This window comes from Rousettus aegyptiacus, unplaced genomic scaffold (genome assembly GCF_014176215.1).
Source record: "Rousettus aegyptiacus isolate mRouAeg1 unplaced genomic scaffold, mRouAeg1.p scaffold_m13_p_3, whole genome shotgun sequence".
NCBI classification, from domain to species: Eukaryota; Metazoa; Chordata; class Mammalia; order Chiroptera; family Pteropodidae; genus Rousettus; species Rousettus aegyptiacus.
The window spans coordinates 146,723,189-146,737,689 of record NW_023416306.1 but is presented as its reverse complement, the minus strand read 5'-3'; the positions used below and the strand labels follow the sequence as shown (position 1 = coordinate 146,737,689).

The window sequence follows — 14,501 nt, the reverse complement described above, 5'->3', positions numbered from 1 at the left end:
TCTCTAAGTTGTCCAGGGACCCCTTGGCCTAGCAAATAGGAAGCAGCTTTTGTCTCAGCTTCAAAAGGAAACCTGGCCTTCTTCTATACTCCTTTGCTGAGAAGACCCTTACCCAAAATGCTGACAGGTGTGAAGAGAAAATACGGTGGAAGAGATATACTGGCAGAATCACGCTTCCAGGTCAGACAGGTGCAAAGGGTCTCTCTGTTGGGAGTCAAGTCTCACTGAGGCTATTAATGGATGGAGAGTCATTGTGAAAAAGTAAAGCTTTCCCCTTTATAAAAGAACTATGTTACAGCATATTGTTTGTAAGCATGAGCTCTAGGCTTAGACATGTACTCAAAGCTTTAAATAAAATAGCATTTGTAAACTGCTTCCCAAAGTGCCTGGTACTTAATGAGTACTTAATGAATGACAGCTACTGTTATTTTTTTTAATAGGATGTACTAATTATAGTAGAATCAGATTCACGGCAAGAGGAAAGTGGGCAGTTTGATCACCTATAAAATAAAATAGTAGGACTGTTTATCCACTGGGATTTCCTATTCTCCAGCCAGGTCAGTGCCTGGGATGCTCGGGACATATTCGTTGAATGGGAGGAAGAAAATCATACACGTCTAGGTGAATTAGTAGATGGGGGAATTTTAGCTTATGGAAATTATCCAAAAGGAAAGAATTATAAAAACACCTGAATTCTTAAAAGTGAGGGGTTTCAGGCCTTGAGTAAATTGCTGTTTATTAATTTATAAAGTCGGTCACTACCATTACTCTTTACAGGATTATAATGAGGAACATTTGACAATGCCTGAGGAAGTGCTTGGCTGACTGTAAAGCACAAATCAAGTATTAGCTACTTTCTTTCTTTATTAAAGTAGCTAATACTTGATTTGTGCTTTACAGTTAACCAAGCACTTGAGAGTGAAAGTTCCCAGCCCTCGGGTTTTGACATATTGACTTTATCTTTTAGGTTGGCTACTGTGTGCTAGAAAAATCTGTGAATTTCTTATGTGGTTTGAAAAATGAGATATGAGCCTCTTCAGAAGGCCTGGGTACCGGTGGGCCAGCGAGAAAAGCCACCTGGGAAGGGCTCACCTCCCTTGATAGGATAGGGAGCCCCGTGCCCCTGGCTGGCAAGGAACAACACTCCCATCCCCCTCCCCATCCTCTTTGCAGTCTAATGCATCTCATTTATTGTTAATGCTGTTTCCACTGGCTCATTTGCAAATAGTCTGAATAAAACATCAGAGCAGGGAAGGAGGGGCAGTGCTCTCGGTCTTCCATTACTGCCTCTGCCACATTCCTTCCCTCCTTCCCTTTCCTCAGGTCCTTTCTCCCTTCGTTACTCTGATTAACAATCTTTATCTAATTGGCTTGTCATGAAGCAGCCAAATAGGACTCCTGGGCTCTTGTGGGGATGGTGAGGAAAATGACTCAGACAGGCACAGCACCAGTTTTTGTTTTTTGGTTGTCCTGGAAGGATGGAGGCCAAAAGCAAACACCAAATTTCAGTCTAAAAGGGGAGATCTGGGAATAAAGCAGAAGCTCTGCTCCTCCTAGGGAGCAGCCTCAGCCCACTGAAGGGTGGCAGAGGGTCAGTCTGGAGATGTAAGGCGCTGTGGCTGCTACTGCAGGCGATACAGATCTGGCCAGAGAGGCAAGCGTTTGCATAATCCTGAGACCAGGCCGATTAGGAAAAGCTCAGCCAGAAAGGCATGTACTGGGCGTGAATCTCAATCCACGTACGCAGTTGCCCAGGGAACATAATTTCTGTTATTTTCTCTAGTTTGACTTAATTACTGACTATCCTGATTCTTATAACAACCATTCTTTGTAGTTTTATCACTAAAAGGTGCATCCTTAAGACACTATAATTTAGCCTTGCAAATTGAAAAAATTTGGCATGTCTTTTAAATCATTTTTAACCTATAAATTCCACCTAGACTCCCTCTCATTTTTATGAATTTTCTGTTTAAGGACCTGAACCTTTTAACCTGCAAAGTTCCCCGCAGTCTGAATTTTGCTGATTGCATATTCAAGAAACAGTTTAATATGTTCCTCTGAGCTCTGTATTTCCTGCAAATTGGTAGCTGGATCCAAAGGCTTGATTAAACGTAAGTTTGATCCCTTTGGCAATCTTTGGCAAGATTGTAGATGGTTGGTGGTGTGTTTTTCCTCAGGAGGCACATAATGTCCTCATGTCTCCCTTTTTGTGATGTTTGCAGCTGTTGAAGTTCAATGCCTAGATCTATTAATTCACTGGGGGCTGCAAAATGGTGATGTTCTATCATTTCTTTTTCATTTATTAGTTGAAGTACCTCCATAAAGAAATGTTTCCTCTCATCTACGATTTGATTACAGTTCAGGAAGGAAAGGCAAGACAAATACTTGATTCTTTGTCTTTATCAGTTTTCTAGATAATGAATAAGTAAGTGCCTTTCATCCTCCGACAGCGACCAATTAGTTCTTTTTCAAATGTCAGTAGGAACTCGTGGATTTAAACATATTTGATGGATTTAAATACACTTATACACTTATTATCCTTATCGAATTACAAATTGACTCACCTTTGGCAGTGGGAGCTTCTTCAATTGGCTCCCAAGTCCTGCTGACACGACCCGAGCCTTTAATACCTTTCCTGCTATCTGGAATGACAAGATACTCCAGGCTCATCTCATATGTCTGCTGCCCCAGACCTGTAGCTGGCCATTCCTCCAAGAAGTCCTGATACAGTTTAGTGGAATACGATGCCAGGGATGCTCATTGCTAATTTATTAAATTAGTCATTGTTTGTAGTGTTTTTTCAGTGGACAGAGCTAAGGAGTTAATAGGGGGGAAAATCTACACACAGATTGCTATAACACTTGTTTTTAAAATGCAAATTTGTCCAAACATGATTGGTATAATAAGGAACAATTTGAGCCTAACACAAATTTTGCATTTGCCTATGGGTGATGTTATACAGGAGATATATTAGGTAAAGCTGAACTAAGCTATATAAAAATATGCAAAACAGAGAAAAAATCTGGAATAATTTTCCCACAAAGAGAAAGCACAATTTATTTACAAGGAGCTTAAACTGAAGTTACCAAATCCTGCAGAAGTGGCAACTTTTACTGCTAGGAGTAGCTGGTTTGGTGGTTTCAATACCGCTACAGTTAACAGAGTTTTCAGCTGTCAGATGAAGCTACAAGTACAGATGAGAAAGCAGCAAAAAAATTTCTGGTAATGACACAGAAAGCAGCTATACAATGGATACCATTTTCAATTGTGATGAAACAGGTACCCAATGCATGTCTCAAAAGGTCCCCATCTCAAGGGCAGAAAAAAAATGACACAGGATTTAAGGCTACAAAAGATCTCACAACTCTGGTGCTCAGCGCCAATGCCCAACAGAAGACGACAAGCCAGCTGCCCACAGCTGCTGCTACAACTTTTCACTCAGTTACAGGTAAGCCTCCTTCCACTACTTCAATACCTAACAAGCCACAACCTTTCAATACCCACTTCCACAAGCAAACTTCAGGTCTTTCTCAAGGCAAAGTGCTATATTTATTGTAGTACTTATGTATTTCTTTACCAGTTAACATGCATAGAACTGTGCTACCATCTTTGCTAGGTTTCTATTCTTTTAGAAAATGTGTCACTCATAAAGTTTTTGAGTGTTGTGCCCCTTCCCCAATTTTTGCTATAAGCCCAGTGATTTTTATTGCATGATTTTGCACACCGTGGCAATTTTTAGGAACACAAAACACATACATGCACACATCTCCTGTGTTCATACTGATATTTTCAATTCAATATCAGGACTATAAGGACCACTCTGGGGCCCCTTAAGACCTCGTCGCAGACTCCCTTGCACTCACCACTTATTGGTTTGGGGAAACCCCTCCTAGGTTCGGCTGCTGGTCTCAAGTTGGCCTGTATGCTTTGTCAGAATTCCCCCTCCCGGCTTCCTCTGGTGTACGTGCTGATGCCTTGCAGATCTCAAAGCTATTGGTGGTTTGCCCCGCCTGTATTTTGTCATTTGTGAGAATATTTAACATTGTTATAAATTTTGTCCATCAATTTAAAATGTTTTGCTGTTTAGATGCTCTATTTTTATGTGGGAATTCTGAGATATTTAAAAACCACACTGCTGTCACTGCTACTGTCCTAGAATCCCTCCCTGACAACCACTTATTCAGTTTGTCTTTGAGTATAAACATTGATCTTTATATGTGTGTGTGTGTATATATATATATATATATATATAGATGTTTATTCAGTCACGTCTGTTTGACCTTCCCCATTATTTTTATGTTTAACAAGTCTTTTGTCATCTAGATGTTGAATAAAAATCCTTTAACAATTTTTATGCTATTTTAAGTTTCATTTTATACATTAACTATATTATCCATCTCATCTACCGAAAATTATTTTGTAGAATGCTGTAGGAGAAATATCTGTTAATTCTTTTTTTCTTCGAATCTTAAATTTCCCCAAGTCAATGTATTGAATTTGTAATTCTTCTTTTATTGTAGATAAATTATAAATATCAGGGTCTATATCTAGGTTATCTCTTCTTGATATGTCTGTCTAATTTTGTAGTCGTACCAAAATGCGTATTTTAGCTTAATCATAGCATATTTTAATGTCTACAGCAAATTCTTCTTCACTATTTTTCTTTAAAAAGAAAGTTTAGGGCTAGGGGAAAAGGGGTGAAGGGTTAAAGAAGTACAAATTAGTAGTTGATAGATGGTCACAGGAATGGGGAGCACGGCACAGGGAATGCAGTCAGCAGTAAGATAATGGCTAGCTATAGAGCCAGAGGAGATAAAGAGCAATCAGGGAGATCATATTATGAACTACATAAATGTGAAACCAATGTACTGTATACTTGAAACCAATAATGAAATTTTTTTTTTTTAAAGAAAGTTTAGTTGTTTTCACCCACGTTCTTTCTTAATGAATTCCAGCATAGTGAAAGCCCAAAGCCAATTTTTTTGGTAGCCCTTCGGTTTTCTATCAATTTTCCTTTTTAAAATGTAACCATGTCTGCTTGTTTGGCCTTTTCTAAATGTTGTATAACATCTCAAGAGATGCTGTCCATGGTTGTACCTCAGGGCCAATTGGCAAGATTGGCTCATGACAGCTTATTTGAGGCTGAGCAAATTACTGGGAGGAAGGTTTAGGGCCTGACATTAGACCTGCTCAGTAGAATGGGAGATCCATTGAGATAAGGGATAGCATCTGAACGTCGGATTCAACAAGGCAGACAAGGCTTCTTGTACCAAGAGACTTAACTTTTCCCAGCTGTGATTCAGAAAAGTGTTCAGCGTTGGTAGGTCCAAGATGGAGCAGAAGGTCCAGCCACAAGTAACAAAAACCCAGCACCAAGCTTCAGTTCAGGGCAAAGTCTTCTTACAAAAAATAACACACATATGCAAGATAGTTGGGTGGAGCTCAGACTGTGATATGAAGCCATAGAACAGAACAGAGCTAATGGAATGACAAGGAATGCTAATCTATGATCTTGATCTCTCATAGTTGCTGAAACTAACTGACTTTCATAACCACAAGCTGGCAGTAGCAATACAACATATTTGCATTCTGGAGTTGATTTTTTCTGCATGGGGCTTTCAGTTCTGACCTTGGGAGATGAAAGCTAATACTTATAAATGCCTTCTCTTTGTCTTGTCCTGAGACAAAAACAAAAACAAATTAACATGTCAAATAAGTGGAATGTAAAGATTCCCATCTTATAAATAAACTTGGAAAAATATTCTGGAATATCTCATAAAACATCAGCCTAGAGCCACAGCTGAGATTCAGTAGATTTTATGTGCAGCCTATTGTTTAAAGGGTTAGGAGTCAAATAGTAAAACTTGGGCTTCAGGAAGATACAGAGATACTAAATAGGAACAGGCAGCTCATGTCTGTTGGCAGTGAATCCTCTAGCAATACAGGCCCATTAATCTTTTAGTTTTTTTCCTCTTTCTAGCAGTCAGAGCCTTCAGTGCACCTGCAAAAAAAGCATATTCACTGATTCTCTTAACACATTCAAATTTAGAGCTCTGAGATCTTTTAAGGATGGCCACTTCCATCTCCCTCATTTTATAGGACTGTAGCATGGAGAGCCGAAGGGGACTTGACCGTGCAGCTTGTCTGTATAAAAGCCAGAACTGTCCTGTCATTGTTGCAAAATGGCAGCTGCATTCACAGATTTTACTCTTTTCATGTTACAGATGGGTTAAATGAAGCCAACAATAGGAAGACTGTGTGGGAACATTACCAAGAGACATTCTGAAAATTCTACTACTGATAGGAAGAGCACCCAGCTAGCTCCTTGAAAAAACAGAGCTGACATGTGGTCATTCTTCTAAGAACTGCCCATAAGTTTCTCTCAGAAGGTACAGTCCTATAAATACCCACAAATAGAACAAATAAACAGTACATTTTAATTATCTAAAGAAAACAATAAGGAATGATTTTAAGCTAGGAGGGGTACCATAACACCTTAAGTAAAGTCAATAAATACATTGGTTGGTACATGAATTAATTAGTGTTTAAATAATAAAAAGGGCTATCAATTACAAAACATTACCACAAATTACTTGCTGCACAAACAGCTTCTTTTGCTATTATTAATAATTCTAGCTACTGATTTTCTGTAATTATAAACCACAGTTTTCCTTTGGATGAACAGCTAAGCAGACTTACAATAAATAGTCAAGTTCCCACTCATACCAGTAAAAGTTGCCTGGTGCCCCATCCCCTTCAGCTTCTCAGCTGTCAGAGATATGTAAGAGAAGCAATCATTTAGTATTTGCTCAATAAGGTCAGAACTAGATTTTACATTAAAATTAAACATCCAAGAAAACGCCTGAGGCGACATTTTCTGTTTCTGAGCATGCCTTGCTCGATGGAATCATTTCACCTTGTGTGACCAGCTCAGCCACAGCGAAGGTGTGGAGGGCAGATCTTGCTGGGTAGTAGATGACAAGAAGCAATGTGATTTATTAGGAGGCCCGGGCCTATAGCTTAAAAGATCAGAGTTCAGGCCCCTACTCTTCAATAATCTCTGTGTGGGATTTAGGACAAGTTATTTCACCAATTTGAGATTTTTTTCTCCTTGTTAGGAGACGTAGGCTGTGCTCCTTGCCATTTTATTTCACAAGGAAGCAAGTGAGAATTACAGCTGCCATTTAAACCCTAAATAAGGTGTAAGATAGCTAAAAACCTTTGCTCTCTTTTTTTCCACTTAAAATAAGTTGTCCATGAATTCTCAGGCTGATTATGATTGGATCAATCAACCTATTCTGTGTGAACAGGGTCCAAGGAACAAAGGCGAAGGTCCTGGGTGTTCCTCACCTTCCTGGTCCCCTCTGAAATTCACACAAAGTCGGGTCCTGCCCCATTAACGGAGCTGCACTTACTGAAAGCTCCTGATGTACAAGCACCATATTCAGACATCACGTGGGTTTTCTCATTCAGTCCTCTCAGCAACCCTACGAGGTGTATCACTTTTGCCCCTTTTTTAACAAACAAAGAAATGGAGACACTGAAAGTTTAAAGCCACAGATTTAGCAAATGACAAAGCCAGTATGTCAGCCTGGGAAGGCTCTTTACCACCCTGCTAAACTGTCAAATGCACAGTTATCATTCCTGGAGTGGGCTTCTGCCTTGCACCCTTGCCTCCTTTCCTGTGTCAGTAAATCTGGGTCTAATTTAGAAGGCAATCGTCCATGTCAAAGCATCCTTCCAAGCAGAAGCCTCCACTCTATAGTACTCTCATAGGACCCTGGACCCGCCCAACTTGGCTCTCAGCTCAGTGACCCCATATGGCTGGGAGCTTCTGGAGAATAGGGACAATTCATTGATGGGTTCCTAGGCCCTTACCCGGGGTCTGCCACTAGTAGGTAAAATTTTGTATAACGAAATAAGTCTCTCTCTTTCTCTCACAAGCACATCCTACATATACAAGGACTGAGGACCTCCAGCCGCCAAAAGTCCCAGAATGTCTCACCAGAACTCCAAAGTTTATAATCTCTTCCGTCTGACCAGCAGCACTTTCTATACCTGCCCCCAGAGATGCAGGGAGTGGAGGTGGGAGACAATGGCTGCCCACTCTGATTCCGGGTTTGCTACAAACATGGTGTGGGGTTTCTGGTGACTCTCGACCCATCCCCCTCCTGTGGTGCTTAATATCTTTTTCTAGATCCTTTCTTTAGCAGCCTGGGTAGAATGGCAATGGATGGAGTCTATGAGAGTGAACAGATGTTTCCACGCTGGTACATCCTTACCTGAAGCCTGTGAGCCACCCCCACCCTGCTAACCACATCACTCTGTTCTAAAAGGTGACTGCAATAAAACAGGAAATAAAAAATCAGAAAGCCCATATTCTTTGGCTGATCAGCCTTTGTAATAAATGCTACAAGGTAGAACAGAAATAAATTTATGAACTATCTGAGCTGCCATTCCTTGATTTCAAAGTAATTCAATCGTGGGGAAATGTCAGTTCCAATTGAAGAGGAAAACAAACTCAAAGTGTCTGGCATTCCCCAACTTGAGCAATCGCTGAGGTCGTAAATGTGGTAATGGTTCTGGAGCTCCAGCAAGTCCGGTGCTGTGCTCCGCGGCCCTGTGTGTCGGTGTGCAGGCTGTGCAAGCATTTCACTCCTCAACACCCTCATGTTATCGCCTCCTCTCCACGGTCCCCTCCAGCTCACAGCCAGTCTGCAGAACTCAGGCTCCAGAAGACAAAGGGAACAAGCCCACCTTGCTATTGAAAGAAGGAACCACCATGGGTCCCAATAGCAGAAGCCCGGCTACTTTGATTAGCGGCCTCCAGGGTATTCGGAAAGTTCATTGGGATCAATGGGAAATGAGTCAGCGGGTGTGAAGCCAGCCCTGGAGCCTGACAGACGATGCTACTTATGGGCTTGTCAGGTTTGCCAAGGCCTCTGTGTATACACAGAGTGACTGGATGACACAGTAACCTGCTGCAGAAAGCAAAATTCTGCTCCGAGGCACAGCTCACCCAGAGGAACTGGGAAAGGACAATGACTCAGAATGCCCCGGGATCTTGTTTTTGCTCGCTTTTTGAACATCCAGTAAATCTCAGGGGCAGATCTTGTGGTTAGGGCTTCATTAAATCATCTGCTGTAGAATTATCTGAAATTTCTTGGGCAAAAATTCCTTTCTTTGTTTGTAAATTAGGTAAATTCTTTGAGAGGTATTTCTTAGAAACTGTACATAATCTGAGACCTAGAAGATAAGTAGGAATTTTTCCAAGGGAGAGCTGAGAGGAGAGAGATCCAGACCCAAAAAACATAATGTGCAAATGTCCCGAGGGCAGAAGGGAGGGGGCAAGTTGCTGTGGCAGGTGTGTAGAATGTAAGAGTTAGTTGCTAACGCATTTTAAAGCTTTTGGTGGTTTCGGGCTATGATTCTGGTTTTCTAAGCTTTCTGTGGCATTAACTATGAGTGTCCAATTACTAAAGAAAAACCAGCATAGAACTAGGCTCAGGCTCCCAGCTCCATGGTCCCAAGCAGTTGCAGCCTGTCCTCTCTCCAGAGGGTGCCAAGTGAAGCAGGCGTGAGGGGAGTCAGCACCACGCCTGTCATTTCTATTCGCCTTTCCTTCTGGCCCAGCTTCTTTTTTGTAACTTCTGGAAATTTTCAAAATTAGAATCATTACCTAGACAGGAAGCTTGAAATGCAAATCAAATGAGAGGCTGTGGCAGGGTAATGAAGGCCAGCGGCCTGGTGATCTAATGAAGATGAACAGCTCTGTTACTGGCGGAGGACGCCATCGCATCACATGCTGCTTAGAGCAGGAAAAGAGGTAAATTCCGAATTTTAACTGTGTTCTACAAGTAAAATTAAAATATGTATATTTCTAAAATTGAAATAGAAAAGAGATTTGTATCTATTTATCTATCCATATTTATATGGGAAGGAGAAAGGCAAAGGACTCTTTTTACCTGGCTCAGTTAATCGAATTTTCCCCGTTGTCATTCAAGCTTCAGGTGACAAGGTCACTAAAGGTCAGAAGATGACGCTCTAAAGGCAATATGGAGGCATATACTGTGGAATAGCTGAGCAAACATTCAAACTGAGGTGAAGAATTAAGACAGATAATGCAAAATAAAAAATATTTAATCCTTTTATGTGTAATGAAATATAGACATATTATACATATGCTTAAAAACGTTGATACTTGTACAACTAGGTAAAACTAATTAATTCATTTAAATATCATTTATTGACTACCTGACATGTCCCAGGTACTATTCTATGAATAGATCTGTTTGTTTCTTTCTCTCAATCTTGAATGTTTGGAAAACAACTAGCTTCTAAGTTAAACTTGATTCAAAATTTTGTGAGTTTTTGAAAGTGCTTGCCAATATAATTGGTAGACCAGAATATTTTTTAATCAGTTTTCAATTTAGGAACTCAGTGAGATCCAGTCTAGCGGGCTGTTTAAGTGTTTTCCCATTAATGCAGCCAGGTTATAGGATCTTGGTTTTCTGGAATCTCATTCATTCAAGGAATGCTAATGAGTGTGAAGATGGTAATCAAAGTAGAAGCTTTCAGTGAGCTGACAATAGGCTAGGAATTTGGGGATCAATTCTCTCAATTAAACAATTTCAAGCAAATCAAGAAGGCCTAGAACTGGAAAACATTAACTTGAAAACCACTTACTTAGGGCAGGTCAATTAAGCTTATATTTTCTCAGTCCATCCAGTTTTGATGGTGGCTTTTGTTGGTTCATTTTTTATGAAAATTCAGCCCCTACTTTTATTGTCAATAAGTTAATAGATTTTATTTTTATATCCCTTATCCCAGCACATAATTTTTTATGTTCATAGATTAATATTAGGGGAAATTTCTTTGCCAAGTAATGATCCATGTAGTCATAATAAAAAATAAAAATTTCAAAGGTTTTCAGAGCCAGAAAGAATTATTGCAGATACAAGTCAGTCTATAACTGTGTTGTCCAAATGTTCTACCAAATATATTAGCTATTTTCAGCTCTTTTATGATTGAGCGTGAACCTCTTGATAATTCAACCCAGAAAATAATCTGTTGAATGTTAGAGCTAGAAGGCATCTTAGATACTATACAACCCAATTCATGCATTTAGAAATGAAGAGACTGAGGCCAGACTTACTGATAGCTCATGCCATCCAAAATCTCCTAGGTCATGGTCTTTGATTTTGTAAATTACAAACAGGATTTCTGACCCATTCTACCAGTCTAAAATTGCTTTTTGAGAAAGACCGAGGCCAAAAGAAGCTAATTCACTCCAGATGATGCAGTCATAATAGAATTAAGACTAGAACTCAAGTCTCCCTAACACTCAGTCTAGGACTAATTTTCAGGTAACCAAAAAGCACCTATAAAACGGAGATCATAATACTTTCCCTGCTGCATTTTTATGAGGATTAAACAGGATAAACTGTGTGAAATCATTGTATTTACTTAGAATTCATCTGTCAGCAGGTAACTTGCCTAACCAAAAAGGCTGGTATCCCAAATTACCCAGGAGGGTGATTTTGCAGCCAGGCCTTAGGAAAGGACAATAACCAGGGACCGGAACCCATCAGGGCTCACTCTCATCCCTCCTCCCAGTGAAATTATTTTCTTCATTTGAGAAAATTTTTCCATACTGAGAAAAAAAAGAAAAACAGGAGGGAGTGAGAAAGAGAGGCAAAAGAAAAGAAAAGAAAAAGCAAAGGCACTTTTATCTAATCTTTTAATCTTATCTAATTCCCTTATTTTACTAATGAGAACATGGAAGCTCAGAGGGGTAACATGTTCTGTTCAAAGTCATATGGTTAATGACACAACTCTCAGTGTCATTAGTATTTCTACTCAGTGGGGCCTACTACAACAACGTAAGACAGTTTTTTGTTCTAACCTCCATTTTGGGTGCTCATGAAGAATTATATATTTTCTTTACAGGAGTTAATGGTACACAAACCTGCCCTTTAGATAGTGGATAGTCAGAGAGTCGCCTGAATCACTGAGACACAGGCCCCTTGAATTCTCACCATTACAAAGGGGAGAGAGTCAGTCCATTCAGATTTTACGTGCCTGGGGCCAGGAGTGCTAATGTGTGGGTTAGGCAAGTATGAGCCGTGACACACTTGCTTCGCCTCTCCCTTGGCAGCTAGCACATGCCTGCCAGCACTGGCCAGGCTTCCCAAAGAGGGATGATGGATCTGAATAAATAATTTCAAGTACCCTGAACACCAGCCATCTGAACGCAGTGAGTCAAGAACTACTGGAGCTTGCATTCAGCACATGCCACTCATCCCTTCTTATCTGCCAGTGTCAGCAGTGTGTCAGCAGCGAGAGGTGCTTAGTCTACATTCTTTAGTCTCCCCCACTTCCTCTGTGCTGGGAAATGTTAGCTTTCCGAATAAGCCTGGCCAACTTGCATGCAGCCAGACCCCTTGGCAGAGGTTCTGGTCTGGGAAGGACAAAATGCAAATGGTGTCTGGGGGCCCAGTGAATTCCCTGCTGGTCAAAAGGCTAGTGACTCCAGCTGTGGGACGGCCTCACCCCAGGCGAGTCACGTAACTCACTGCCATTATCTCTGTTCCATGCTCTGCTCTTGCTCCCCTCCACCAGGGAGACTATGGCTCTGAGTATTTGTCCTTTCCCGTAAATGGTCACAGCCCTCTTGATCACCAGACATTCACTTGGCCCTTTCAGTTCGTGGTCCTTTCTGTCAGGTAGTTTAGAAGGAAGTCCCCAAACTAGGTCACAGGGCACTAAAGGCTGAGCAGCCATCCTGACCTACCCTAAATCATCTACCCAAAAAGGCCTCAGCCTGTGCTACCCCTCTTTGACCTCTGAGTGAGTCCACGGCCTAATTTCTTTTTAGGGCGGCCCCTTTACCGTCCCCACCCCCTCCACCAACTTCTGAGATTAGAGCAGCCCTTTGTTTAAAGGCCCCAGGTGCCATTCTAGCCCCAAACTCTCCTTCACCGTATTTCCCACCAGACCTTGAAGCTTCATGCAGGGAGGATTTCTAAAAGTCGGCCGTACCATATCTGACGAACTAAAACCATGCCTTCCACAGGCCTCATGTTCCATTATCCTCAATGAAGATGTGGCTGGAGCATTTGGTGTAATATGAGGCCTCTCCAGACCCCAAATGCAGCAACAAAGATCCAGATAGAGCACACCTGCTTGTCAAGATCACCAATGACCTCCATTTGGTTAAATACAAAGATAATTCACAGTTCTCACTTTACTTGACCCGTGAGCATCATTTTACATGATTGAGCCCTTTCTCTCCTTTATAATGATTTCTTCACTAAGCTTCCAGGACCCCACATTCTCTTGATTTTCCTCCTATCTCAACGAACACATCTTTTCAGTCTTCTGATTTGTGCCCTTCTCCCCAACCTCTCAGTATTGGAATGTCCTGGAGCTCAACCTCTTCTCTTATCTGTCTGATTTCATTTCCTTAATAATCTCATCCTGTCTTTCAGGTTTAAATACCATCTATAGATCTCCAACCCAGACCTTACTTCTGAATTTCGGACTAGTATATGCAGCTGCCTACTTGACATCTCCGCCTCAGACTTAACTTGCCCAAAACTGGACCATCACTCTTCTCCTCTGAACCTGCTCCTCTGGCAGCTCTGATCTTCTCTGTCTATGGCAACCCCATCTTTGTAATTGTTTAGGCTCAAAACTTTGGAATCATTCTTGATTTCTGCCTTTCTCTCATCCCCCATATCAAATCTTACTTATAATATTCACCTAATCTGATAATTTCTTACCGTCTATACTGCTACCATCCAGAATGAAGCCACTATCATCTCAGCAGGATTACTATAATAGCCTCCCTGCTATAATAGTCTTCCTGTTTCTATACTTCCCCCACCCACTACCAATGGGATCCTTTCAGATTAGGTTTGCTCAAAACCCCACAAAGGTCCCCTGTGGTTGGCTGAAAAATGGTGCCCCAAAGAATATCTGCGTTCTAATCTCTGGAACCTATGAAAGTTGCTTTATAGGAGATCTTTGTTGATGTAATTAAGTTAAGGATCTTGAGATGGAGATATTGTCCTGGATTATCTGGGTGAGTCCTAAATGTAATCACATGTATCCTTATAAGAGGAAGGTAGAGGGAGATTTGACCAACAAACCGAAGAGGAGAATTCAGTGTGACCGTGGAGGCAGAGAATGGAGTGATGTAGCCACCAGTAGCTGGAAGAAGCAAGGAATAGATACTCCCCCAGAGCCTCTGTGGAGACAGCCAGGCTGACACCTGACTTCAGCCAAGTAGAACTGATTTTGGACTTCTGACCCCCAGAACTGTGAGAGAATAAATTTCTTTTCAACCACCAAGTTTGTGATAATTTGTTATATACCCATGGGAAACAAACACAACCACCATTTCATTTAGAGTAAAAGCCTATAACCTTCTACCTGATCCAGTTCCTATTAACTCTGACTACAACCCTGCCACACTCCCCTCCCTCATCAGCTCTAAA

General features: G+C 41.1%; 1 long non-coding RNA gene across 1 annotated transcript; it reads left to right on the top strand.

Annotated features, from left to right (window-relative positions):
- Positions 1–890: 890 nt before the first annotated feature.
- On the top strand, positions 891–13,484 carry LOC118614999. The gene is made up of 3 exons (XR_004956240.1): positions 891–3,448; positions 6,225–9,826; positions 12,158–13,484. It is a non-coding gene; the product is annotated as an uncharacterized LOC118614999 (long non-coding RNA).
- The last annotated feature ends 1,017 nt before the right edge of the window (positions 13,485–14,501 follow it).